The sequence below is a fragment of the Tamandua tetradactyla genome, chromosome 3 (genome assembly GCF_023851605.1).
Source record: "Tamandua tetradactyla isolate mTamTet1 chromosome 3, mTamTet1.pri, whole genome shotgun sequence".
Lineage (NCBI taxonomy): Eukaryota > Metazoa > Chordata > Mammalia > Pilosa > Myrmecophagidae > Tamandua > Tamandua tetradactyla.
Window position 1 is genome coordinate 175642704 of NC_135329.1, and position 27399 is coordinate 175670102.

Consider the following 27399-nt stretch of genomic DNA (forward strand, 5'->3'; position numbering starts at 1 on the left):
TTCTTGGTTGCAGCAGTCTGGAATTGGGAGTCTCTGTCTCAAAAGCTGAATGGGGCTGGAAGGCATTGGTTTTGGTTCAAATGCAAGAGACTCTCATTTCTTAGTGAATTTAACAGATTTTCTTGAATATGATAACTGAACAAAGGTAGCGGGTTCTTAACCTGATGACCATAACAGCCAAGCCATAGCACTGGAGTTTCAAAAAAAGAGCGTTTAATGTTACGTGTGAAGCAGATCAAATGGCCTGAGGGGCCAAGGATCTGTCTCCTGGAGTCTAGGAAGACTGGGTTTTTTTTTTTTTTTTTTTTTTTTTTTTAAAGGAAGGAAAGACAGAGAAGGAAGGAAGGGAAACATTTTTAAACATTTTCTTGTTTTATTATATTTTGTTTGTTTGTTTGTTTTTTACATGGGCTGGGGCCGGGAATCGAACCGGGGTCCTCCGGCACGGCAGGCAAGCACTCTTGCCCGCTGAGCCACCGCGGCCCGCCCCAAGACTGGGTTTTATGGATTCAAGCAAGAGGAGATGAGAGTTGTTTCCATTATAATATCAAGTGTAAGCAGGGCTGACACCAGGCTAGAATGATCATTGCAATAGTAAGTATACACAAGGCTGAGATCAGGGTAGAATGACCATTATAATGCCAGACATAAGCAAGGGTGAAACTAGCTGAGTTTCAGTAATGTCAGGTATTAACTTCTGCCTATTCTACAATATAGAAAGTTAAACATCTAAATTGATTCAAAAATCATAATTGTTTGTTAATTCTTAATTTCTCAGTTATAATTAGATGTTTCTTCATTTGCTGTTTGCTTTTGGAACCATTTCTAGAGGTTTTACATGCTTTTGTTTGCAATTCTTCTGTAAGTTTAAAATGATTTCAAGAGAAGTTAAGAAAATTTAAAAAATCACAGGAAAGTAATTTTGGGGAACAAATAGGTTAAAACATAGAAAGCTCTTTCACTTTTACTATTATCATTATTTTTTTCACACATTAGTATTAAACAACAACAACAAAAACCCCACCTAGAACTCTTTCAAACAACCATTCCAGGTTCACAGACTATCCAGTCCCAGAAGCTATCAAAAGGAAACAGCAGTTTGGGTCACAGGAGAGTATTTCAACCCCCACACAGTGAATATCAGGTCTTTATTTTTATTGTGGTAAATATACATAACATAAAAATAATTTTAATTGTTTTTAAGTGAACAATTCTGTGATATTACATACTTGATAATGCTGTATAACTTTCACAACTACCTATTTCCAAACAGAAATAGGGTCTGGCTTATTTCACTTGACACAATGCATTTAATGTTCATGCATGTTGTAGTGTGTATCAGTTCATTTTTTTATGGCCGAATAATAATAATAATAATAATAATGATACATGAATACATTTGCTTATGCATCCATGCATTGATGGATAATTGAGTACTTCTATCTTTTGGTATTATATATAATGCTGCTACGAACATCGTCATGTAAATGTCTGTTTGGATCCCTGCTTTCAATTCTTTTTTTTTTGCATGGGCAGGCACTAGGAATTGAACCTGGATCTACAGCACAGCGGGCAAGAATTCTGCCACTGAGCCACTGTCCCACTACCCTTTCAGTTCTTTTTAATTGCTCTCTAGAAGTGGAATTGCCAGGTCATATGCTAGTTCTGTGTTTAACTTTCTGAGGAACCATCAAACAATTTTCCACAGCAGCTGTACCATTTTACCTTCCCAAGAACAATGTATGAGGGTTCTTATTTCTCCACATTCTTGCCAACACTTAGTGTTTTCTTCTTCTTTTTTTCTTTTTAATAATAGTTAACAGGGGGTATAAGGTGTTAACTCATTGCAGTTTTCATTTGGATTTCTCTAATGGCTAGTGATTTGAGCATCTTTTCATATGCTTATTGGTCATTTGTGTATCTTCTTTAGAGAAATGTCTATTCAAATCCTTTGCCCATTTTTAAATTGGGTTGTTTGTCTTTTTTGTTGTTGAGTTATAGGAGTTCTTTATATATTGCAGATATTAAGCCTTTATCAGATATATAACTTTGGATATTTTCTCCCACTTTGTAGGTTGTTTTTTCATTTGTAATATTCCTTGGTGCACAATAGTTTTAATCTTGATGAAGTCCAATTTATCTATTTTTTCTTTTGTGGGCCATGCTTTGGTGTGAAATCTAAGAATCCACTGCTTAATAGAAGGTTCTGGAGATATTTCTTCATGTTTTCTTGTAAGAGTTTCATAATTTTAGTCCTTATATTTAGGTTGTTGATCCATTTTGAATTAATATTTGTATATGGTGGTAGGGGTCCAAATTCATTATTTTGCATATGAATTTCCAATTGTCCCAACACAGTTTGTTGCAAAGACTGTTCTTTCCCTATTGAATGGGCTTAGTGCCCTTGTTGAAAAATCAATTGTCACAGATGTGAGGGTTTATTTCTGAACTCTCAATTCTATTCCATTCATCTATATGTCTATCCTTAGTACTACACTGTTTTTTTATTACACTATTTTTATCGTAAGTTTTGAAATCAGGAAGTGCGAGTCTTCCAACTTTTTTCTTCTTTTTCAAGATTGTTTGGCCTATTTGGGTCCCCTTGCAGTTCCAAATGAATTTGATGATTTGCTTTTACATTTGTGCAAAAAAGGCTGCTGGAATTTTGATAGGGATTATATTGAATTTGTAGATCACTTTAGTACTATTGACGTCTTAATATTGTCTTCCAATCCATGAACACAGGCACGCCTTTTTTCATTTAATTAGGTCTTTTTTTTTTTTTTTTTTTTTAAAGGAAAGACAGAGAGAGAAGGAAGGAAGGATAGAAGGAAGGAAGGAAGGAAGAAAGGGAAACATCTTTAAACACTTTCTTGTTTTATTGTATTTTGTTTCTCCGTTTTTTGTTACATGGGCTGGGGCCGGGAATCGAACCGAGGTCCTCCGGCATAGCAGGCAAGCACTTTGCCCGCTGAGCCACCGCGGCCCGCCCTAATTAGGTCTTTTTTTAAGAAGTGTTTTTAGTTTTCATTATGCAAGACTTTCACATCTTTGGTTAAATTTATTCCTAGGTATGTTATTCATTTAGAAACTATTGTAAACATAATTTTTTCATGATTTCTTTTTCAGGTAGTTTTCTTACTGTTATATAAAAACACCAGTAATTTTTGTGTGTTTATCTTGTACCCTGCAAATTTGCTGTATTCACTTATTAGTTTTATAGCTTCCATGTGGACTCACTGAGATTCTCTATATAGAGGATCATGTCACCTGGGAATAGGGATGGTTTTACTTCTTCCTTTACAATTTGGATGTCTTTTTTTGTTTACCTGATTGCCCTGTTTAGAGCTTTTAGCACAATGATGAGTTAACAGTGGTTACCGCGGGCATCCTTACCCTGTGCCTGATTTTAGGGGGAAAACTTTCAGTCTTTTACCATTGTTTTTTCATAGATGCCCTTTATCATACTGAAAAATCTCCATTACATTCCTAGTTTTCTAAGTGTTTTTTTTTAATGGAAGAATTCCAATTTGAATGCTTTTTCTGCATCAGTTGAGGCCTTTAACTTTTTCAGGGTGCAAGTTGACAGAAATCCAATGCGCAGCTAGGACACGGCTGGAAGGGGTGTGGACAGAGAAGCTCAAAGCATAGTAATCGCCCACGTCTGCTTTTAGGCTTTCGGTTTCTCTGCCTCCATCTTGCTTGCGCTTTTGGCGTCTTGGGGAATAAGTCTGGGAGGAGATCCTCGGCTGTAGGCAAGACGGTATGTACCCCTCGCTGGACTCCGCTACTGCTGCCCGCCAGGTGGCTGGCACAGTCAGCGACCCACACTCCCCAGGCTCCGAGACCCGGCGCTGGGTTTCCTTCTCAGCGTCTCAGCCGTACCCTCTCACCCTACTCCTATCCCTTCGCCGCTTCTCCCCAACTTGATCTTCCCAGCCTTGGCTCTGGGCCTGGGGTGCCCAATCCTGGCCACAGAAGGGGTGGGCCTTTGGGGTAGGTGACTGTGTCCTCTGGGTTCCTCCCCGGGTTTGCCCCGCCAGCGAGACGGAGCGCCCCCGCCCCCGCTCTCACTGTTGACCCCGCTCTTCCCCAACCCAGGTTTCCAAGAAGGCAGCCCAAGGCTTGCCAGCGTTCTCATCCCGCCTGGGCGCGTCGGGACAGACCGGACCTACCAGGAAGTAGCTCTTGACTAACACTGGCCACCCCCTGAAGCCCCAGAGGCGGCAAACAGGCCGGGGATCTTCTCTAGTCCCCAACTTTGCTTAAAATCAGCCTGAGAGTTGTTGCCTTTCTGGGACGAACTGTTGAAAAAGATTTCGCAGTTTTCCTTTCGTAAAGTTGATTTAAACGTTAGGACTCTTTATGCAGTTGTATGTGCATAAACTTTACCCAGCAGGAGCATCCGGTCTTGCAGGAGTTTTTTCTCTTTTTTAAGAACTTGGTGAAGTAGGTCAGAGCTGTTATCTTCTCAAAGCAGCTGCAGAATTGAATGTTTTGGCAGATTGCAAGGAAAGCTTGCCTTCGGAAAGTTGGGAATGCTTGACTGACGAGATCTTTTAAAGCCCCCAAATAACTCCTCCACTCCCCACCCTACCCCCCCACTCGCCTCCCCGCAGAGGCTTGGGGAAATGTAAATTAATTTCAAGATTTTTTTCGCTCAATGCCTGGACTTGCTCTGAACGGCATGTTCCTTTAAATATTAACATAGCACTGCAATGGAACAAAGGTCCTTACGTATGAATAAGTTGGTTGTTCAAAGCAGGAAGTAGTTCAAGGACGCTAAAGCCTACCAGAATGCTTTTATTGACATTTGAAATTTTTTCTTACGCAAAGAGGGGTGGTTCCAGCTTGCTACCTGTAGTAGGCGAGTTAAGTGAAAAGAATTTTGGATACTAGAGTTAAGTGACAAGAATTTTGGATACTGACAGTCTTACTAAAAGTAAGGCTGGGCTTGAGCCGCCCAGTTAGACATTTAGATAAGAGATTTCAGATAAACAGGAATTGAATTTTTGGTATTTCCCCCCCCCTGGTGGTTCCCTGAAATCTTTTCCTTCGGAGGAAGTAAAAACATGGCTCAGTTACAAAATTAAAGCAACAACAACCAAACAATAGAAGAGGCAGGGTTGGAAAGGAATCTTGAGTTTGTTCTCATACCGAAAACTTCCTTGTTTTAATGTCGTCAGATTTAACACTTGTTTTACTTGTAGATTCTGGCTGGGGTGTCCTGATTAAAATGGCTTTTTCTAACAACATTATGCTTTATATTTCTGTTTGTAACTGACATTTGCAATTCCTTTAACACAGCGTTAACGTCCTTAAACCCTCTCCCGAGCTCAGTTCACCAGCCGAGCCTCAGGGTCTGGATGTCCCTCTGCCCCCAAGAATCTTCTGCGACGGGGGTTCGCAGGCAGTTTTTTTTTTGAGCTGGAGCCCCTGGGACCTCTTGGAAGCTAAGCCAGAGTAGGTCTCCTGGGCGTCCCCCGCCCCTCCGCTGCCCCCTGGGGCTGGTGAGGTGCTGCCGCGACCGGGGGCGGTTAGTAACTCCCCCAGCGCCGCGTGGGCGGTTTCCCCAGCGTAATGGCCGTTTTACCACAGAAAAACACGCACGGGGCCTTGCGAAAGCTTCTAAGTTGCAGGGACAGGGCACTCCCCGGATTCAATTTTTCTAGTCGTCATCTGTCGTGGAGGAGGCGCATAGTGGATGTGCCAGACAGAGGTCGGGGACGCTGGCCTGGCGGTCACCCCTGGAACGCCTGGGACGCTTTCCTCCAGGTCCTCGTCCCATTGGGAGCGGCCACAATCCGGAGAGGCAGATCTAGAGTGTCCGACGAGATCTATTTCCCGGCCGAGATACCGTGGGAAGAGCCGGTGGCTGCGCCGGCGTGAATAGGTGGGAGAACCTTGCCCTCCCCTTTTTCTTTTGACTCCAGTCCCTCTGCGGATCAGCCCCTGAACTCCGGGGACGTCGGGGAACTGTCAGTCCCGTGCGCAAAAGAATTGAGTTTATGCTTACAGCCCTTCGAACCACCCCTGAGCCTTCTGGGCCCTCTCCCAGCACCCTGAGTCTACAGACGTGCCAGTCTTTTAAATGCCAGGAATGGACTCCATTTGGAGACAGCCTCGCCCTTGAAGTCTGATTATTTCTTCCTTGTAGAGTCCCAAGGACTAATTAAACTTGTGTTGATGGACTTTAACGCTTCCCTGCCTTTAATTCACTATAACCCTATGAATATTTTTTTGAGCTTTTTGAGGCCTGGCTGAGTTCTGGGTGCTGGGGACATTAAAAATGGATCTGAACTTGGTTCCTACCTCCAGAAACTGACAAGTTCTGTTGGAGGTAATAGAGTAAAGGTAATCTGTAATCAGGGCCAGGGCTTGCTAAACCTGGCAGAGGAGGAAGACATTTTCATCTGGGTAGGGGAGTAATGACAGGTCACAGAAGGCAGGTGTGTTCACATGCAGTTTTGTTTTACTTATAGATCAGTGAGATGAGTAAAACTACTATTATTGTAATATGCCCTATATCTCTTTTAAATTCAACTCCTGTCACCTCCTCTAGGAAGGCTTCACATACTCAGTGGCTCTTTCTACTTAACTACAGCATTCCATTTACCACTCTGTATTATATTTTTTCTTCAAAAAGCTTTTTTTCAGTCAATCTGTAATATAATTATCTGGTTTAAAATACATGGAAAGTAAGTAGAGGAAGCTCTCAGGAGTCCATTCCCTACAGATAACCAGAGGTTGCAATTTAATGTCTTTTACAGACATTTGTGCGCTCAAATTCAGTGCTTTAAAAAATATATGCATATGTTATTATTATTGTTAATTTTTTCCTCTTGTTTCTTGTGTTGCTGTTTCTCCAAACTGTGTTTCAGAACTGATGTTTTTTCTATTAATACTGCTGTTTTTCCCACATGTAACTCAATTCCCTGTGCTGTCAGTGTTCTAATGGAAGATTGGTTTTTCTAATGACTGTTTTTTGTTTTTTAGAATGCATATATCCTCAATTTACATTTAATTCATCAGCTTGTTCAGACATCCTGAGTTGATTATTTTTCCTCCCTAAACTGCTGTAGATTTAGAGAAAGAATTTCTTCTTTGATGCCATGCATATATGAGTTTATATACTTGTATGTATGTATGTATGTATGTGTGCGTATATATATATGATATATATGTATCACCTTGAATATATTCTTTCTAGATAAAATTTCTTCCTTTTCTACTTCTAGCCACTTTATTTGGACATTTAAATTTTTAGTCAAAACAGACCAACAGCTTCTTTGATAGTTTAGATATTAGTTTCTTATCTTTGGTAATTCAGTACTTATTATGAAAGAACTTACCATGAAAGAACTTACCATGAAAGAACAAAGCTCCCTTAATTTGATATCATATTTATCTGCATATCCAAGATAGTTTCTGTGTTCTATGGTGAACTCTTCAATTGGAGAAATGAATCTATCATTTATATCTAGGTACCTATATATTTTCATATTATACCTATATTATATATATATAATATATACCTATTATATTTGTATCTGTATCCGTATACCTCAGTTTTAATTGAAAAATCCTCTTGTAGCAACTTGCTCCAAGGTATACAATGTTTTTCAGACTCATGGCTTACTTCTCTTTTCTGATATTACAAATGAGAACCAAAGACTTTTCCACTTTTGAAAATCTTGAGTCTTTTTTTGAACCTCTTTTTGGTCTTTTGGGTTTTTTTTTTTCCATTTTACTTGAAGCTTACAAAATAGTTTTGATAAATCTATCACTTGAATACTATCCTGTGAGTGAACCAAATACCCTGCAACAATCAGCAAACACCCTTTTCAGTGTAATCAAAATTCAGTCGCCCATTCAGCATTTACTAAGTACCTCCTAGTGCTAGGGAATGGGGGCACATAGAAGATCTTCTCCTGCTGTCTGGAGCTCCAGCTCTAGTTGGGAATGGCGGAAAAGCAACAATAGATAGGCTCAAAAACTTACCCATGGTGTGCTATTGGGATCCCAGAGCTCGATTTCAATACTTGACTTGGATTCTATTCTAACCCATAGCTGGGTTGTTTTGATCTGGCAGCCAATTAGAAGGCTGTTCTTTCAGTGTCATGGTAGACCTGTTAGTAAAATGTTGTGGTGGCACAGGGATGTATTGTATAAAACTGCACCATAGAGAATGTAAATCAGTTTTTCTGCTTAACCTTTGTCAAAACATTATTCATGCTAAATGTGGAACAAGTCTGCCCTTATAGCCTGAGTGGTCACCAGGAATATCAAGGAAACTTGGAGGAGGAGCCAGGTAGGATATAAGAAGATGGGAACAAGTACACAGGTGCCAGAAATGATGATGAATGATGATGGTGCTGAAGCAAATGGAATTTTTCTTTTCTTTTTTTTTTTGATCATATGATGAAATTCTATTTATTTGAGTTTAATATTTTTAAAAGGCTTCCTAACTTATTTTATGCTTTAATATGGGAATATGATTACACATCATTTGAATTGAAAACTCAAGACGTATTTAGATTTTTTTGGAAAACCCAAGAAATATTTTGATTAGATACTTTGGGCAAAATGTAGATCAATATATAACTCAAATACAATGATTTCAGAGAACACAGAATATAATAGTTAACATCCTTATTATAATTTCATGTTTTCTTCCATTCTTCTTTATTGAAACTTGATTGAAATGCACTGAATACAGCATTTGAAAATGTGTGTGTGTGACCTGAGAAAACTAATTTACTTCTTCTTTTTTTAATTGGCAAAACATAACAACATACAAACACTAACATTCTTAACATATGAACATTCCATTCTTGGTATATAATCAATGACTCACAATATTATCAGATGGTTATATATTCATCACCATGATAATTTCTTAGAACATTTGTATCACTTCAGAAAAACAAATAAAAAGAAAAAAGAAAAAACTCATACATACCATACCTCTCATTGACCACTAGTATTTCCATCTACCCAACATATTTTAACCTTTCTTCCCCTATTTTTTTTCTAGACCCCTTACCACTCCTTTTCATTAATCAATAGTATTTCAATCTACTCATTTTATTTTAGCATTTGTTCTCCCTGTTATTTATTTATTTTTAATCCATGTGTTTTACTCATTTGTTCATACCATAAATAGAAGGAGCATCAGACTCAAGGTTTTCACAATCACACAGTCACATTGTGAAAGTTATATCATTATGCAATCATCTTCATGAAGCATGGCTACTGGAACATAACTCTACAGTTTCAGGTACTTCACTCTAGCCTCTCTAATACACCTTAAGCTAAAAAGGGGATATCTGTATAATGTGTAAGAATAACTCCAGGATAACCTCTCGACTCTGTTTGAAATCTCTCAGCCACTGATACTTTATTTTGTTTCATTTCTCTCTTCCCTCTTTTGGTCGAGAAGATTTTCTCAATCCTTTGACGCTGTGTCCCAGTTCATTCTAGGATTTCTGTCCCAAGTTGCCAGAGAGGTTTACACCCCTGGGAGTCATGTCCCACGTAGAGAGGGGGAGGGCAGTGAGTTTTCTTGCCACGTTGGCTGAGAGAGAGATAGGCCACATCTGAGCAACAAAAGAGGTTCTCTGGGGGTGACTCTTAGACCTAATTTTAAGTAAGCTTAGCCTATCCTTTGCAGGGATAAGTTTCATATGAACAAACCCCAAGATTGAGGGCTTGGCCTGTTGATTTGCTTGTCCCCACTGCTTACGAGGATATCAGGGATTCTCCAAATGGGGAAGTTGAATTATACCCCTCTCTCACCATTTCCAAGGAGACTTTGCAAATACTTCTTTATTCACTGTTCAAAGCACTCTGGGATTTATCAGGGCATCATACTCGACAAACCTATAAAATCTCATGTCCTATTCAAGGTTCCATGTACTTATGGTATTCAATTAACCTGTCCATTTAAGGTATTTTAGGAAATGCACTAGTCAAAATATAAATTTTGTACAAATAAACATTTTTTGCTTTAATCTCACACAGAAGTTGAACTTTTAAAATATGAATGACCATCTATTTTCAACACTCTTCCAATATTGACATTCCTTTGTTCTTCCTCATGCAAAAACATTTTTTAATTTGTACATTTAGTCACTATCCTTGTATGCTGTAGGCATTCCTAGATAATACCATCTCAGTCTTTATCGTCTCTCTTTCCTCTGGTTTCATATGTGCCCCCAGCCCTCCTTCCGCTATCCTTCTCACATTCAGCTTCATTCAGTATATGTACACTATTGTGCTACAATCAGGTAATATTGTGCTACCCATTTCTGAATTTTTGCAATCAGTCCTATTATACAATCTGTATCCCTTCAGCTCCAATTACCCAATATCTACCCTATTTCTATCTCCTGATGACCTCTGTTCTTAATTGAAATTCTTCAAGTTTGTTCATTAATGTTAGTTCATATCAGTGAAACCATATAGTATCTGTCCTTTTGTTTCTGGCTAATTTCACTCAGCATAGTGTCCTCAAGGTCCATCCACATTGTGACATGCTTCATGACTTTATTCTGTCTTACAGCTGTGTAATATTCAATCCTATGTATATACCACAGCTTGTTTAGCCACTCATCTGTTATGAACATTTGGGCTGTTTCCATCTCTTGGCAATTGTAAATAATACTGCTATAAACATTGGTGTGCAAATGTCCATTTGTGTCCTTGTTCTCATGTCCTCTGAATAGATACCTAGCAATGGTATTGCTGGGAAATCTCTATTTTCTTTACTTTTCTTCCTTTTCAAGATTTTCTACAGTGAACAGTGAGCAGTGCTTTTTTTTAAATTAATTAATTTTTAAAATTTTTTTAAAAAGATAAAAACATTCTTAACATATCATTCTGTTCTACATCAGTAATTCACAATATTATCACATAGTTGCATATTCATCATTTTCATTTCTTAGAACATTTGCATCAATTCAGAAAAAGGAATAAAAAGACAACAGAAAAAAATACATGCATACTATACACCTTACCCCTCCCTTTCATTGATCACTAGCATTTCAATCTAAATTTATTTTAACGTTTGTTTCCCCTATTATTTATTTTTATTCCATATGTTTTACTCGTCTGTTGATAAGGTAGATAAAAGGAGCATCAGACACAAGGTTTTCACAATCACACAGTCACACTGTGAAAGCTATATCATTATATAATCATCTTCAAGAAACATGGCTATTGGAACACAGCTCTACATTTTCAGGCAGTTCCCTCCAGCCTCTCCATTACGTCTTGACTAACAAGGTGGTATCTACTTAACGCGTAAGAATAACCTCCAGGATAGCTTCTCTACTCTGTTTGGAATCTCCCAGCCATTGACACTTTACTTTTTGTCTCATTTCATTCTTTCACCTTTTGGTCGGGAAGGTTTTCTCAATCCCTTGATGCTGAGTCTCAGCTCATTCTAGGACTTCTGTCCCATGTTACCAGGAAGTTCCAGACCCTGGTGAGTAATGTCCCATATAGAGAGGGGAAGGGCAGTGAGTTTGCTTGCTGTGTTGGCTGGAGAGAGAGAGGCCACCTCTGAGCAACAAAAGAGGTTCTCTTGGGGGTGACTCTTAGGCCTAATTTTAAGTAGGCTTGACCTAACCTTTGTGGGGTTAACTTTCATATGAACAAACCCCAAGATTGGGGGCTCAGCCTATAGCTTTGGTTGTCCGCACTGCTTGTGAGATTATCAAGAATTCTCCACTTGGGGAAGTTGAATTTTCCCCATTCCCCAAGGGGACTTTGCAAATACTTTTTTACTCAGGAGCGGTGCTTTTTTATAATTAGAAAAAAGAATGCTATATAAAAAGAATTATAAGAGCTGTAGACTCCCTTGTTATGCTTAACTTCTGATTTTGAACAGGACTGTCTCCTTTTTTACTCACTGTTTAAATCACTCTGGGATTTTTGGGGCATTACTGTGGACAAACAAGGTTCCATGTACTTATGGTGTTCAATTAAGCTGTACACATAAGCTATATTAGGAACTGCACTAGTCAAAATATAAATTTTGTAACAAATAAACATTTTCAGAAGCATCTAAAATTTAAAGTGTTTTTTTCCCCATAAAATAGGACACTCTTTAAACATCCCCCAAGTTACTAATACCTTGCATGAGATAATATATGTTTTATGTACTACTAATCTTCCATGAGCCATTGCTGTGCTCACTCATTTCACTGAGAAAAAGACATATAACAATGTGAGATGTTTGCTGCATTCATCAATTTATTATCAGGCTTTGATTTCGTTGGCAGAAAAAAATAGCAACAGGGCAAGCTGCCTGAGTTTAAGCAAGATTTCAAATTTTAACGCTTCCGTAAAGCTTGCATTCAGAGACCAGACTTAGTTCCAAGTAGTGTAAAGAAGAGTTTTGACTTAAGCCTCAGTTTTTTTAAGGGTTCTAAATAATGTGATGGCACCTTTGGAAGAACTAGATATATATGCTTGTGCACCAGTAGTCAGAAAGATAAGCATTCCTTTCCACAAGGTTTTGATTAAAAGAATCAAAAGTAGCCTCAAGAAACAATGCCATGTATCTAATAAAATAGCTTAATATCAGTTAAGCCACAATAAAATAAAATATTTAGCAGACTTTCTCTAAAGCTCAACTAGAAAAGACTTAAAAACTCAACCCAGCATGTACATTTCCTCAGTTAACATGCTAAACTCTCCAGTAACTAAGGGCCAAGATTGGCCCTTCAGGAGACAGTCCTGTTCAAAATCAGAAGTTAAGCATAATACTGGGAGTCTACAGCTCTTATGATTCTTTTTTATGTAGCATTCTTTTTTCTAATTATAAAAAAGCACTGCTCCTGAGTAAAAAAGTATTTGCAAAGTCCCCTTGGGGAATGGGGAGAAAGGGGGAAAATTCAACTTCCTCAAGTGGAGATTTCTTGATATTCTCAAAAGCACTGCAGACAACCAAAGCTATAGGCTGAGCCCCCAATCTTGGGGTTTGTTCATATGAAAGTTAACCCCACAAAGGATAGGTCAAGTCTACTTAAAATTAGGCCTAAGAGTCACCCCCAAGAGAATCTCTTTTGTTGCTCAAAGGTGGCCTCTATCTCTCCAGTCAACACAGCAAGCAGACTCACTGCCCTCCCCCTCTCTACGTGCGCCATGACTCCCAGGGGTGTGGACATTCCTGACAACGTGGGACAGAAGTCCTAGAATGAGCTGGGACTCAGCATCAAGGGATTGAGAAAACCTTCTCGACCAAAAGGGGGAAGAGTGAAATGGGACAAAATAAAGTGTCAATGGCTGAGAGATTCCAAACAGAGTAGAGAGGTTATCCTGGAGGTTATTCTTACACATTAAACAGATACCACCTTGTTAGTCAAGATGTAATGGAGAGGCTGGAGGGAACTGCCTGAAAATGTAGAGCTGTGTTCCAATAGCCATGTTTCTTGAAGATGATTATATAATGATATAGCTTTCATAGTGTGACTGTGTGATTGTGAAAAAAAAAAAAATTTCAGATGCTTCTCAATTCATCCTGGGAGGAGGTTTGGCAAAAGTAAAGATTTTTGACACAAAAATCTTATCGAAGTTGCAATTTTTTGCACAACTGCAAAATGTACATCTTTAACAAAAAGTTAAGAGATAACGGGACAGGGGATGTGTGGTGAATATGGTTGGAGTCATTGTATTCTGCCTGTTCAAGGTGAGGTCCCGCCTGGTCCCAGGAGGCCCTGCATGGGGCCTTAATCAGCCTCTTAAAATTACACGCAGCACCCTCGAACAACATTTGAACTATCTCATATAGTTATAAAAACTTCCTATCTCAAGCTCTGTCTCTTGGATCTAACTATCAGTTTCCAGGAATGCTGTATTACTATACCACCAGCTCCATCTTGCTTCACTGTCCACAGGTTACCAAAGGATGAGTGGGCATTTAACATGTGCAGTCCTGCCTGTTCAGAGCCTAAGAGGACTGTACTGGGCAGGCCAGACCAGCCTAACAAAGAAGAATAACAGCTTCTCTGTCTTTAAGCTTATCACCTATGACAGGTACCCAACGAACTGTCATTTATGATAGAATAAAATAAATGCCAGAAAAGAGGAAAAATCAGTGCTACAAAGAAGGAAGAGATGACTTGATTGTGGAGATCAAGACAAACTTGTGGAAGACATGCCTTCAAAGAATAGTGTGAATAGGTAGAGACTGAGGAGGTAAGGGGAGCTCCAGGTGGAGGCCAGTGCTTGAGCAAAGGGGCTTGGGAGAGCAAAACACCATTCAGGGAACATTGAAATGTTTTATTTGTGTTGCATAAGATTGTTTTGGGCAGAAGTGGGGTGGTGCTGTTAGGTCATTAGGCTGTATATGAGAAGTTTCCTCTGGTGAAAATTTAAGTTTGGTGAAGATGGGGTGGGTTACCACATCAGTTGGGTTTAGTTTTGTTGCCTCTGGTCACTCTGCTCATGTTTCTGTGTCCAATTAGATGCCTCATAATCGCCTTTAGGTCTAAAACCTTTCTTGTCCTGTGATTCTTTCATTCTCTCATTTTCTGCAGCCTGTTTTTTTTTGTGTGTTTTTTTAATGAACCAGGGGGTTATTAAAGGAGATATTATGTTGGAATTTGTAGGGACTTTCCTGAGAGTCATGGTGCTGAATCTCATCAAAGAACTTTAAAAAGGACATCTTATTTTATGTCAACTTATAAATGGGATCCTCTATTATTTGTGGGCAGTTCGCTACATTAAAATGCATTGCCCGAGATGCAGAACACTTTTTAATGGGTATTCTTAGTCACTGATACATAATAATGGCCAGTAACATTCTAAATTGGAATGTTGCTTATGCTTCAAGCTCAGTGTATAGTCTTCTAACCTATGTTTGAGGATATAACTACAGCATTCCAGAAATCAGGAACTACGTGATGACTTATTGTTATGCACCCTCATATTAAGTATATTTGGAGGTGTAAAAATGGCATTTAATACACTATTTTAGGTTTAAAATGCCTACGGATGGAGGAAGAAAAATGGGTTCATTGTATCACCTGCTTGAAGTGTTTCACACATAGCTCATAGCCACAGATTCCATACATGAACCAAGGAGGTGAGGAAGGTAGATCTGTTATGTTCAGGATGAATGCATAGGACTCCTGTAAGATGGCAACATATTTTAGCCAGGATCATGTAACTTGCCTTTTAAAAACTCTTTGAATCCTTCTAGAAACTTTGAGATGACTCCCTCAAGGACTTCATGTTCATGTCTTAGTGAGGTTTCCCAGACACCTGAAAGTTCCAGCTTTGCATGCTGCTTTCTGCACCTGGCAAGGCAGGGTTCCCTCCATTCCTACCCAGTTTTGTGGGGTTGCTATATTTGCTACATTTGCTTTCTCACTGTGACTTGGTAAACATGATTGCATTCATGTTATGACGTGAACTTGCTTCATGCAGAGAAACAGTTCAAAGAGTAAAATGTTAAGTATGTGATTGGATAGCAGATAGGTCAAAGTTAAGATGTGGAGAGCAGTCATCTTGCTTTCCTATTGCTGATGATCAGGAAAGTTATGTGCTTTGGATACCAGGTGGTTTGGAGGTAAAGTTGATTCTGTGAGAAGCCTAACTAAAGTTAACCATGCTTTACTGCACTGGTTGGGGCAAACGCTGGGTGCCAGGGAGGTGTGCTAAGTGCTTTAATAGACGTGTGTACATAGTGTGGGGTTGTGATACAAAGGAGTTACTGACCAAGTCTGTGTGGACTCTTCCAGGAAGGCGATTTACAATTGGAGATGCTTCAGTTGAGCCCTGAAATCTGAGAAGGGTTTTGCTTGAGAGGAAAATGAGTATTCCAGGCAAAGGCACAGAAGCAAGGGAAGGAACTCTTTTTTGAGGTTTGGTTGAAGCTGAATATTCGGGGTGTATATTAATGAGAGTTGAAGGCAGGTCTTGGACCACAAGGAACTTGAAATGCAGAGGAAATTGAAACTACGCTGAAGGTTTGAATTAGGAAAATGAATTGAAAGGTTTGAATTAGGAAAATGAATTGGTAGAAGCATAAACTTCAGAAAGTTCATTCTGATAGGATATAGATTTGGAGGGGGGTGGTGAGGCTAGAGTTAGGGGGAAGTGGAAGGCCAAACCAGGGTGGGATTCTAGGTGAGAGATGGATGCTGGGGAACAACAGCGTTTAAGGGCAAGGTTCAGAAAGTGGGCACTGAGGACTGAGAGAGGGTTGCAGAGGGAATGGGTAGGATATGGTGATGTGAGTGAAGAGAGTTTAATGGAGAATTAATCAGCAGTGTCAAATGGGGTAGAAAGGTCAGATGAAGGAGGATTTCCAAGTGCCCTTGGATGTGGCAAATAGGAGATCACTGGGGCCTCAGCAAGAGTAGTGTCAGCAGAGCTGGGACTAGGGTGAGGCAAGTGAGATATTTACCACAGGCACAGTATTTTAAAACTCAGTAACCAAATATTTTAATACAATATTTAAAAAACTCTACCTTAGTGCAAAAAATATTAGATGAAGACAGGACCAGTATTGCTGATTTTTTCTTTTGCCCCAGGTTCACTATCGCTTGGCACTGTGTCCATGTACAGAGAAGGTGAGAGGTGAGGGGTCCAGATCAAGGCATATTGTGGAGTGAATTGAAGAAACTGAAACCCAGGGTACAGACTATTCCTTCTTGAAGCCTCAGTGTCATGTGAAAAGAAAGAAATGAATGAATGGTGTTTATGAGGTGAGGGAAGGAGTCCTAGGAGGTAGAGACGTTTGATGGAAGAGTAGAAGAGAGGCTCAGTGAAGACATGAGGGCATAGGATAAACAGTTGGCTCTGGCCAGTGGGGGACAGGAGTTGTTGGCCAATGCAGTCCTGTGAGTTTCTAAGTGGGAAAGAAGAAGATTGCAGGAGCTCACCCCTGATGGATGGCAAGGTCATCCCATGAGAAATGGCACAGGTGGGTATTGTTCGATTGGAGGAAAGCAGTGAAGGTTGGAGCTGTCACTGAGGGGCATGGACAAGGATCTGACCCGGGGCCTTTGAAAGAAATTGCCAAGCAGCACTAGTGGCCCAGCCAATGCTGGAAATGCCAACGATGTGGTACAAAGGCATGGTGGTGCCAGTCTGTGTGTGTGATTTGTGGGCCCTTCATTAAGTCCCACTTGCTACTCTAGGTATATGAATGGAGGAGGCTCACTACCCAAGGGTAGTGCGGCATGTACAACCCTTCTTGTTTGCCTCGGACTGAGAGGTTTCCCAATGCCAAAGCCCAGAAATGCCCGGGCAAACCTGGGATGAGTTGGTCATGGGAGGTGTTACAGAACTGGTGGTCAGGAGGCAAAAGGATGAGGTAATTGAAGGTGCTGGGCAGGGGATTTGTGGCAATACAGGTCAGGTCTGTAGAGAAAAGAAAGAGCATCTTGTGAAACTTCATTCATTCACTCATTCACCAAATACTAATTGAGTGCTTACTATGAATCAGGCACTGAGGTCCCTACGGAGGATTTAACCACAAAGAAGAAATAAATGCCTTCATGGAGCTTCGTCTGGTAGTGGCTCAGATCAGTTGGTGCACTTTGAACCGATGCTAGAAAACTACAAATTGCATTTCCCAGACACTTTATATGAGGGATGTGAAGTTCTGTCAGTTAGGTGCATTCCGGCATAATTTGCAAGCAGAAGTGAGGCAGAGGCAAAATTGGTGCTTTTCTTAGTATCCCTGCTAGCAGCAGCATGGTTGTGGTGATGTGGGTGGGGGGTTTGGGCAGCAGCATTGTGGCATCCAGGCCCCAGCTTTGCAGGTGTGGTGGCGCCTACCTTCTGATTTCTGGGTCACTGCCACGCCTCTCACTGGCAGCCTTCTCATTCCCCAGATCCCTGACAGAGGCATTCATTCTGGAACCGTGGGGAAATTGCTAGCAACTCAGCCTGGAGCTCCTTCTCCAAAATTGTAAACACCTTACTTAAATGTATTTCTAGTGAAAATACCTGGAGTGGTTTCTGTTTTCAGAACTTGACTGACTCCCCTTCTATTAGCCAATGTTGTAAAAACCATCCCTGGTGACTCACATTGGAATTGAAATAATTTTAGTAATCATCCCATGACTTCTACCAGAGAAACGAAAACTAGCTTTTGGCTGCTTTCATTATTAAGGTCTGGGGTTAGTATGTACTGAAATGGAGACTTTGTATGGATGTGAAACAGAAGGGGAAATGTCGAAACATTTGGATGTGAAAAAAAAAAAGGATATGCTTGTGAAGTGCTGTGAAAAGTCAAAGTGGAAGTATTAGAGAAGTTTAGTCTGGCTAGAGAGTGTATGGCTTCTGGGTATTTGAAATCTGGAGAGAAGAATAGGGCTTGCATAGCACCTTTTGTCTCTCAGCTGAGTGAAGTGAAGAAGTAAGGTGAGTGGAACACTGAGCCAGGCAGTGTGGGGTTGGTTATTAATGGGTAGGAGTCCTGCTCTAGTTTGTAAACTGCTGGAATGCAATATACTAGAAATGGAATGGTGTTTAAAAAGGGGAATTTATTAAGTTTACGGCTCTAAGGCCATGAAAATGTCCAAATCAAGGCAAGGCTATAACAATGTCCAAATCAAGGCACCCAGGGAAAGATACCTTGCTTCAAGAAGGCCAGTGATGTTCAGGGTTTCTCTCTTAGCTGGAAAGGCATGTGATGAAGTCTATTAGCTTTCTCTCCAGGCGTCTTCAGTGGTTTACCCTGGGACATTTTCTTTCTTTATTTCTAATGGTTTCCACTTTTTGCTAAATCATCCACTGCTACTGTGAACATTTTTATATATGTCCTGGTATTACCTGTGTGAGAGTTTTTTAAGCATATATCCTAGGAATGGAATTTTTGTGTCTTGGATTAATACACATTTTCAGCTTTATCAGATATTGCCAGTGTTCTTCAAAGCAGTTGTGCCCATCTATGATCCCTTCAGCAATGATAAGATTTCATATTTCTTTGACATTTGGTAATAGCTAGTATTAGCATTTGACCAAGGTGAAACTTATAGTTTCAATTTGCATAAATCTGACTACAGTTGAGGCTTGAACATCATTTTATTTGTTTATTGGCTATTTGGGTTTCTTCTTTTGGAAATTGACATGCCTTTTTTGTTTTGGGTTGCTTATCTTATACTTAATGATTTGCAAAAATGCTTTCTATATTCCAGATACTAATTCTTTGTTGACTAAATATGATGCATTTACCTTTCCAGTCTGTGCTTTTTCTTTTTTTGTTTTTAAGAGGGGTGTGTGCTTTTTATGCTTTAAGAAATTTTTCTGTTACTGGGGTTATGATAGTCTTATAGATTTTCTTCTAAAACTTTATGTATAGGAACTTTGATACATATAGAATTGACTTGTATATAGAATAAGGGAAGGATCCAAGTTTGCCCTCTAATAACCAGTGAGTTGGGCCATGTAACTGTGGCTCAGTGGCAGAATTCTCGCCTATGATGTCAGAGACCTGGGTTTGATTCCCAGAGCCTGCCCATGCCAAAAACAAACAAACAAAAAACAAACAGTGAGTTGCCCCAATTAGTTTCCCTGTACTGTTTCTAGATGTGACTGTCCTATCCTCATTGATTTACAAGGTTATCTCAGCCATCTGTGTGTGATTTTTGAGCTCTCATCTGTGTATTTGTTGTCTTAATATCTATTTCTATGCTATTTTACTACAAATTTGTCTTAAATCTACATATCTGTTGAGGTAAGTTCCCCCAATTGATTGTTGTTCTTCAAACTTGTATTGGTTATTCTTAGCCCTTTTCCTCTTACATATAAGTTTAAAATCAGCTTGTCAAGGTCCATGACAAATTTTGTTATTTTTTTACTGGACTTACATTCTAAAAATTCATTTGAGAATTGATATCCTCATATAGTGAGCCTTCTGCCTATGATCATGGTACATTTTGTCTATTATTTCTGTCTTAACTGAAGTCTTTCAGTAAGGGTTTATAATTTTTTCTTTAAATGTCTTCAGAGTTTTTCTGTAATATCTTACAGATTTTATTTGCTAATATACTATCTTTTTGAACTTCACAATTTCTTCCTGTTTGTTGCTAATGTGTAGAAATTAATTGTTTTCATTTGTTGATCATATATCCCCAACCTTAAACTCTTATTCATTATAGAATTTTTTGTCTGTAAATTTGCCTGGGTTTCCTATGTGGAAAACCTTATGAAATTTGAATCATGACAATGTTTTTTTTTTTGTTCCAATGCTTTTACTTTTTATTTCTTTTTCTGGTTTTACTGTGCTGGCTCCAGGAAACTGTTTAATAGAAAGAATGATCACTCACATCCTTGTCTCTAGCCTGTTTTTTTTTTAAGAAATGCTTCTACCATGTCACCATTAAGTCCAGTAATTGCTGTGGGTTTTTAATAAGGTGCTGTTTATCAGGTAAAGGAAATTCATTTCTATTCCTCCTTTGCTAAGAGATTTTGAATTGTATCAAGCTCTTTTTCTATTGAGATGATCATACGTTGTCTCATTCATCTGTTAATGTGTTAACATCCAGTATTCAATTTACTAATATTTATATTTTTGTCTGTGTACTTCTAAGTGAGAATAGCCAATAGTTTTTCTTTCTTGGACTTTCTGGCTTTGAAATCAGGGTTACACTGGTCTCATAAAATGTTGGAAAGAGTGTTCTGCTTTTTGTTTCTTACCTGTTCTTATCTACTTGGTTATTAAATAATCTGGGTCTTTTTCAACTTATAGATTTGTTACTATTGATCCCTTTTCTTTTAATATTTATGGCTTTTTTCAAAGCTTTCTATTTCTTCTTGAGTCAGTCTTAAGAAAGTTGTCCATTTTGTTTATTTTCAAATTTGTCAAAAAGTTGTTTTTATAATATTCTTTTCAAAATCACTGTATGTCAATAGCCAGACCCCCTTTTCAGTCTTAATTTGTTTACTTTTGCCTTCTGTTATTTTTTCCTTAATCAATTTCACCAGAAATTTGTCTGTTTGATTCATCTTTCCAAAGAAGCAACTGTTGTTTTCCTTTTATTTATCTTTTTTTTCTTTCCATTAATTTCTAGTCTTATCTCATTTCCTCCCTTCAGCCTTCTTTGAATTTATAAAATTGTTCTTTTGTAGCTTCTTCGGATGGACATTTAATTCATTAATTGCCTTTCACATTTAGGTTTTTAATGCACCTGGACTTGATCTTTGTGTATAGTGTAGGATAAGGTTCCAATTTTATTTTATATCTGATTGCCTCTGTAATTTATTGAAAAATCCACTCTATTCCCACTGATATGCAATACAGGCTCTGTCATAAGTCAAAATTTTATGTATGTTCACTATTATTTACTTTATTCAGTTCCATTGGTCTGCTTTGTCTGTTTGTTGTAATTACTATTTAACTCTTTATTAATTGCTATCTGGAAAGATAAGTCCCTTGCTTTTAATTTATAGATCATTGTTTTTGAGAACTCACATTTTTATTATATTGAGTTTCCCTATTCATGAACATGGTATAGCCCTCCATTTATCTAAGTCTTTATTAATATCTTTTCAGTAATATTATGTTTTTTTCCATTGAAGTCTTACATATCTTTTACTAGAATCATACCTACATGTTTTCATTTTGATGCTATTATATATGGTAACTCTTTAACCATTAAACTCTGCACTTTGTTTTTTAGCATTTTTGTCTTTTGTCCACATACAAATTTTTTTTTTTTACTTTCTTACATTCTCAGCTGTGTATTTGAAAAAAATGTTTATGTTTTGGTTATAAACTAAAACTGTATTGCAGTCAGAGTTTTTGACATTTTAGACAGGCTAGTTCCTCGTTATTGGGGGCTTTCCTGTGCATTCTGTGATGTTTAACAGTGTCGCTGGCCTGTACCCATTAAATGCCATTTGCATCCCAGTCAGGAAATCAAAAATATCTCCAGATTTTGTCAACTGTCTCCTAAGAGACAGAATCACCCCTGGTTGAGAACCTCTGAGCTAAGCTATAACATTGCAGTAATTTTCCTTCTCTCCTAGATCATTTTAAGATGCTCATTTTAAACTCTTTCAAATGTAGGTTCCTAGGATGTGTGTTCCACTTGCTGTTTCTGCTGTCATGGTAATTTTTATTTTTGTGTGTAGTACTTTTTAAGCCTGAAATCATCTTCAGCAGAAGTTATTCCTTGAAGTCTCGTGACTGTGGCCTTACAAGGTAGTTTTGAGTTTGTCTCTGAAGACCTTAGTCCTTCAGTAATTTTTAGGGTAATTTCTTGGCTTGGGTTCCTTTAATCCACATAGTAATGATTATTTGGACTCTCAACCTACCTCTCCCGTCCATACCTCCCTTCCTCAGGTGCCCTTCACCTCTAGCCACAATTCACTGCTCTTAACACCACGCCAGCATACACTCAATAATATTTTGCTGTATCTGGTCAGCCTGGCTCAGCTTGGGGATCTGTAGCTTTCCTTTTAACCCATCTGAATGTGCCAGATGCTACCACTGAGTAATTTAGATTTTGCTGCCAAATTATGCTCCCATCAGCACAGAAGGACGACAGCATGCCATTTTTCTTGCTGAGTGTACATGACTGGCAGAAAGCAGTCTTGGATATAAAGGCTGGAGGGATGAAATGAGAAGATATGTTTTTTAAAATGATTATCTAGTTTTATTAACTCTTGATGGCAGATTTCAGTTTTTCAAAATAAGAAATTAAACATTTCTCGTGATTCTGTTTGGTTCTTTTTCAAATATACCTGGTAGATTTGGATGATATCTCATATCTCATATATTCCACCTTTATTTATTTTATTCTTTATACTGTATGTAAATATTTTATAGGTTAATTTATAATAACAATAGCAAAATTGTGAGTTTTAGTGAAAAGAAAAAGAACCTGACCTCTGTTTCATAGAAATTGGTGGTTAGATTAAACAGGTGGCTAGCCTGATGTGTAAGTAGAGTATAGATTTAGGCTTTTCTGAACACGTAATATTTGTATTTAGTTTTCAGACTTCAAAAAAAAAAGAGCCTACATATCAGTTTTTCTTGTTTCATTGAAGCAGTCATCCATTTAGACCAGTTATGGGAAGGCCAGTGTGAAAGTCTTGAATGAACAATCTATTTGAAAATAAAGGTAACTTTTACTTTCAGATACTAAAGTACACATTGATATTTTTAAATAATGGACAACTCTGGAGCTCCAAGAAAACTGTGCTTCCTCTAAGAATCTGTTCTTTAATAGCAAGAACTATTTAATCCCCCATGTATCCCTTTTTACTTTGGCTGCCAGGAAGCTCAGAGACAAATAACCACCTATTAAAGTTTGTTTAGGCCTTTGTATTCTCTATCTCTCTCCCTCATTTTGACTTTCTAGCTTAGTTTATTTTCCTTTGTTCTCATATAACATTTTTCTATTTGTATTTTTATTATAAGGTACCTCAAATCTTTTGTGGACTGAAATTGTATGTAAATAGGTAAAAATAGACACAGTGTTCCTTTCACTAAATGCAGCTAGATAAATATATAAATACACTTATACACAAATATGTAGCAATAGTTTACAACTTACAGATGGGTTGTAATTCCAATTATTTTGGCTAAGTTTAGGTTTATAACCTGAAATATCTCACAGGAACAGACAAGGTATTCATTGAGAACTGAAGAGCTTATTTAACCTTAATACCTTGTGACATATAACAGGAGACAGTGACTTCCATTTGCAGCTTAAATTTTGAAAGAAAACATGTTGAGTTGCCATGGAAGAAGTTAAGAATACATACACCCATGGCACAACTGCCCAACCCGTCCCACTCAGTTTCCAAGAGCTAGATCTTCCCTCAGATCTGTTCCATGGCCTGCCTGCCTTCCATTGATACCACGAAGAACGCTGGTAGCAGTTCCTGCCATGTGGCAGAGTCTTGAAAGTCAGAGGCCTCTGGCACTTACAAAGCCTCAGGGTCTGAAGAGATGATTGAAACTTGACAAGACCTTTGTTCAGCAGTAGTGGCAGGTCCTGTGAGCATTAATGATGCAGCTGTGAAAAGGGCCTGGGACTTTTTTTTTTTTTTTTTTCCTTTTACACGAATTTATTTCTATACAATATTCTAAAAACACCCCTTGTTTTGTACATAAGGTTTTTTTTTTCATTTTTAAATCGCTTTATAACAATTGGTTTCCTGTTTTGTTTTGTTTTGTTTTCATTTTCTCTTTTCTCTGAAATCTGCCATGATTAAAAAAAAAAAAGACAAAATAATGCCATGGCCAGATAGGGGGAGAGGAAGAAAAAAAAGGTAAAATAAAACATCAAATATGAAAATTCTCAAAGATAATGCGTTTATAAACACAGAAATGGTTACAACAAAGATGGCCGTGATGAGTGGGTATATATATATTTATATATATATATATATTTATATAAATCCATGTCCGGCAACTGACCGTGGCACCTAGGGAGCTAAGTCCAGTCCTTTTGTTTGCCCTGAACTCTCCCTTCTCTGCAACACCTCTTGTTTTGGGGTTTCATAGACAACAGAAAACTCCCACAGCTCCTTGGGGTTTAGAATGGAGAGACTGAGTGTAAGACCTTGGTTGACAGAGAAGGGGGAGAGAGGCTCCAAAGAAAATGATGACCCACACTTTTAAGCCACTCTTGACCACCTTGGGAATCTCTGGCCCCTTGGGGACCACATCTCAGCCCTTGCCCCTTACAAATAAAGGGAGGTCTGATCCTCACGTAAATCTCCTTCCTCCAAGATTAGGTAGGAAGTGAAGTGAGACCATTTAGAGGAAGAAAATTTGTTTCTTAGGTTGGGACATGTGAGAAGCCTCTGGTCTTTTGCAGGCAAGATCAGAACAGGAGCTTGGTTGCACGTAAGGCTCCCTTCTCTCTGATATCTGGGAGGGCCAGCCTCTAGTCTTCTATCAACCCAAACTCTGAGGATGAGGATAAGGAGAGGGTAAGTGCCCATACTGGACAAGTTTCTATGAGGTCATAGAAAATCCCTCCCTTGAGCACCAACCCCCAATTTTCAAAAGCTTTGCTTGGGAGGGGAGGCTGCTGGATTACACTACCAGCTCAGTATTCTTCTGCCAGTAAGGAGGGCGGACGTTCCTTTTGAAGAGGAGTTGGGAATAAGGATAGTTTTCTGTGAAGGAAGGCTGTGCCTGAGGCCCCAGAAGACTTGGAGCCAAGGCCTGTCAAGGAAGAAGAGGACTTTTCCCACCAAGAGGAAATAGAGAAAGAAGGGACCAGAACCCCTTTCCCCTCTCCCCAGTGGATGGCAGCATGGGTCTCTAAGAGCTGGCCAGGTGCTCCACCTGGATGGTGCTGGTGGTGACAGTGAGGCAGATGTCCTTATGATGCTCCGCCGTCTTATAGGGCGTCAGGTCAAAGGAACACTGGGGTGGAGGGTTGGGGTTGCTATCCCCCCCACCCCCACCATGGGGGGTTGCCCCAGGGGACTGGAAGTGTGGTGGCTGTGGCTGCTGCTGCTGCTGTGGCTGTGATGCTTGGGAGGCCTGGACCTGGGCTTGGGCTTGAGCTTGAGTTTGAGCTTGGGCTTGGGCTTGGGCTTGGGCTTGGGCTTGGGCTTGGGCTTGGGCTTGGGCTTGAGCTTGAGCCTGAGCCTGAGCCTGAGCCTGGGCCTGAGCCTGGGCTTGAGCCACTGCTGCCGCTGCCGCCGCTGCCTGCACTTGTTGCTGGAGATCAGGAGGGTTGTGTTTGTGCATATGTTTCATAAGGTATGTTTCCGACGTATATGCCCTGCTACAGATGGTGCAGGTATACACCTTGGCATGCTTCACCGTGTGCGTAGATAGGTGTACCTCAAGTGAGGCTGCGTCTGTGTACGCCCGATGACAGTTATGGCACTTGAAGGGTTTATCTTTGTTGTGCTGCTGTCTGTGGGACTGCAGATTGGAGAGCTGTGTAAAGGCTTTCTCACAGCCTGGGTGTGCACATTTGTATGGTCTATCACCGGTGTGGATTCGGGTGTGCTGCTGAAGGTGGGAGAGCTGGCGGAACGATTTCTCACAGAAGTTACAACTGTATGGCTTGGCCCCTGAGTGGATACAGATGTGCTGGGCCAGATAGGAGCTGTTGGCGAAGGTCTTGGAGCAATGCGAGCACTTGTGGGGCTTGGTCTCGGTGTGGGACTTGGAGTGGATCTGCATCTCCGACTTTGAATAGAATGTCAGTGAGCACATCCGGCACCTGTAGGTCTTGCCGTCTTTCTGATGGTCATCATCATCCTCGGGGGAGAGGACATAAGGGTCATTCATCTCAGGTAGCCCTGACTCCAGCATCCGCTTCTTCTTCCAGCCCCGGGGGGGCTTAGGAGCCACAGTGCCACCACCACCACCACCTCCTCCTCCTTCCTCTGTCAGAGTTGATGCTACCTTCTTGGAAAGGTTAGGAACCACCTGCAGGGCTTGTGAGCCAGGGGGAAGAGCTGAGACAATCATGGGAGCCGAAATGGGGAAGGTCTGAGCTGATGAGGCTGTGGTCACAAGAGAGCCTGAGGGGGACGTGATTACCAAACCTGGACCAGCAGTCATCAGCCCTGTAGACGGCACAGGGACCACCGTGATATTCTGGGTAACGGACGCCTGGCTGTGTGGGGTCAGCTGATCTGGCTTGGACTCTGTGTCCATACTGATGGCTGAGGGCAGGGATACTGAGGCAGGCACTGTCAGCAAGGTGGGGTAGTGAGGTGGAGCCAGCCCACAGCCCTTCTCTGGCAACAGCTGGTCCTTCATCTTGTTGATGAACATTGTGTTCTCGATCTGTCCCGAGACTGTGGGGATAGAAGGCCAGAAGTATGGGTTAGAATTGAAGTGAGATTCTTCCATTCTACCCTCTCTCTCTCTTCCTCCTGCCGTCTTATTCCTTCTTCTTTCCAGGGCTCCTGAACTTTCCAGCGGCGACGGCTGCGGCGGCGCCAGAGCGCCAGAGGGGCAGCGTTTACTGGGAAAGGAGGGAACTGAGTGGGGTGGGAGGACCAGGAGGGGGCGAGGGGAGGGGGCAGGGCCTGGGACTTTTGGGAGGATCACAGCAGAGGTTTCTGCTGACAGGTATTAATAAGAGATTGTAGAGTAAAAATGCAATTGGAAAAAAGAGGGTGGGATAGGGACAGAAATCTCTTTTCTCCCAGCACTTCTTCAAAGAGGGACCATTTTACCCACCCCCATATTTGTTCCAGCACACCTGGGTAGGAGCACTAAAAGTTTGAATTAGTTCCTGTGATGCCAGTTTCTCTACTGAAGTCAGCTGCTTACTCATTGGACTTTTTCTTCTTCCTTCTGCCGAGGTAATTTATTTGCAACTTAGTCATTAAGTTCCTACTTGTGATTTTCCCCTTACCATGTTTATCATTCTCATAAATTCTGATAAAGCACATGGGATTTTTTAGAGATTTAGAGTTTTCGTCTCTGGTTTCATT

General features: G+C 40.0%; 1 protein-coding gene and 1 pseudogene across 8 annotated transcripts in view; one reads left to right on the plus strand and one right to left on the minus strand.

Moving 5' to 3' along the window:
- The first annotated feature begins 3631 nt into the window (after positions 1 to 3631).
- CFLAR (CASP8 and FADD like apoptosis regulator) overlaps positions 3632 to 27399 on the plus strand; it is an 81108-nt gene continuing 57340 nt past the window's right edge. For 3 of the 8 annotated variants that reach the window (XM_077154674.1, XM_077154673.1, XM_077154667.1), the window contains exon 1: positions 3633 to 3763. The gene's annotated coding sequence lies outside the window, so the exon portion shown is untranslated. Of the gene's footprint in view, positions 3764 to 4101; positions 5894 to 16161; positions 18388 to 27159; positions 27268 to 27399 lie in introns of those variants that run through there. The other 5 variants (XM_077154670.1, XM_077154668.1, XM_077154671.1 and 2 more) reach the window with 5 other exon arrangements.
- LOC143677959 (zinc finger protein 384 pseudogene) lies at positions 25148 to 26899 on the minus strand (annotated as a pseudogene).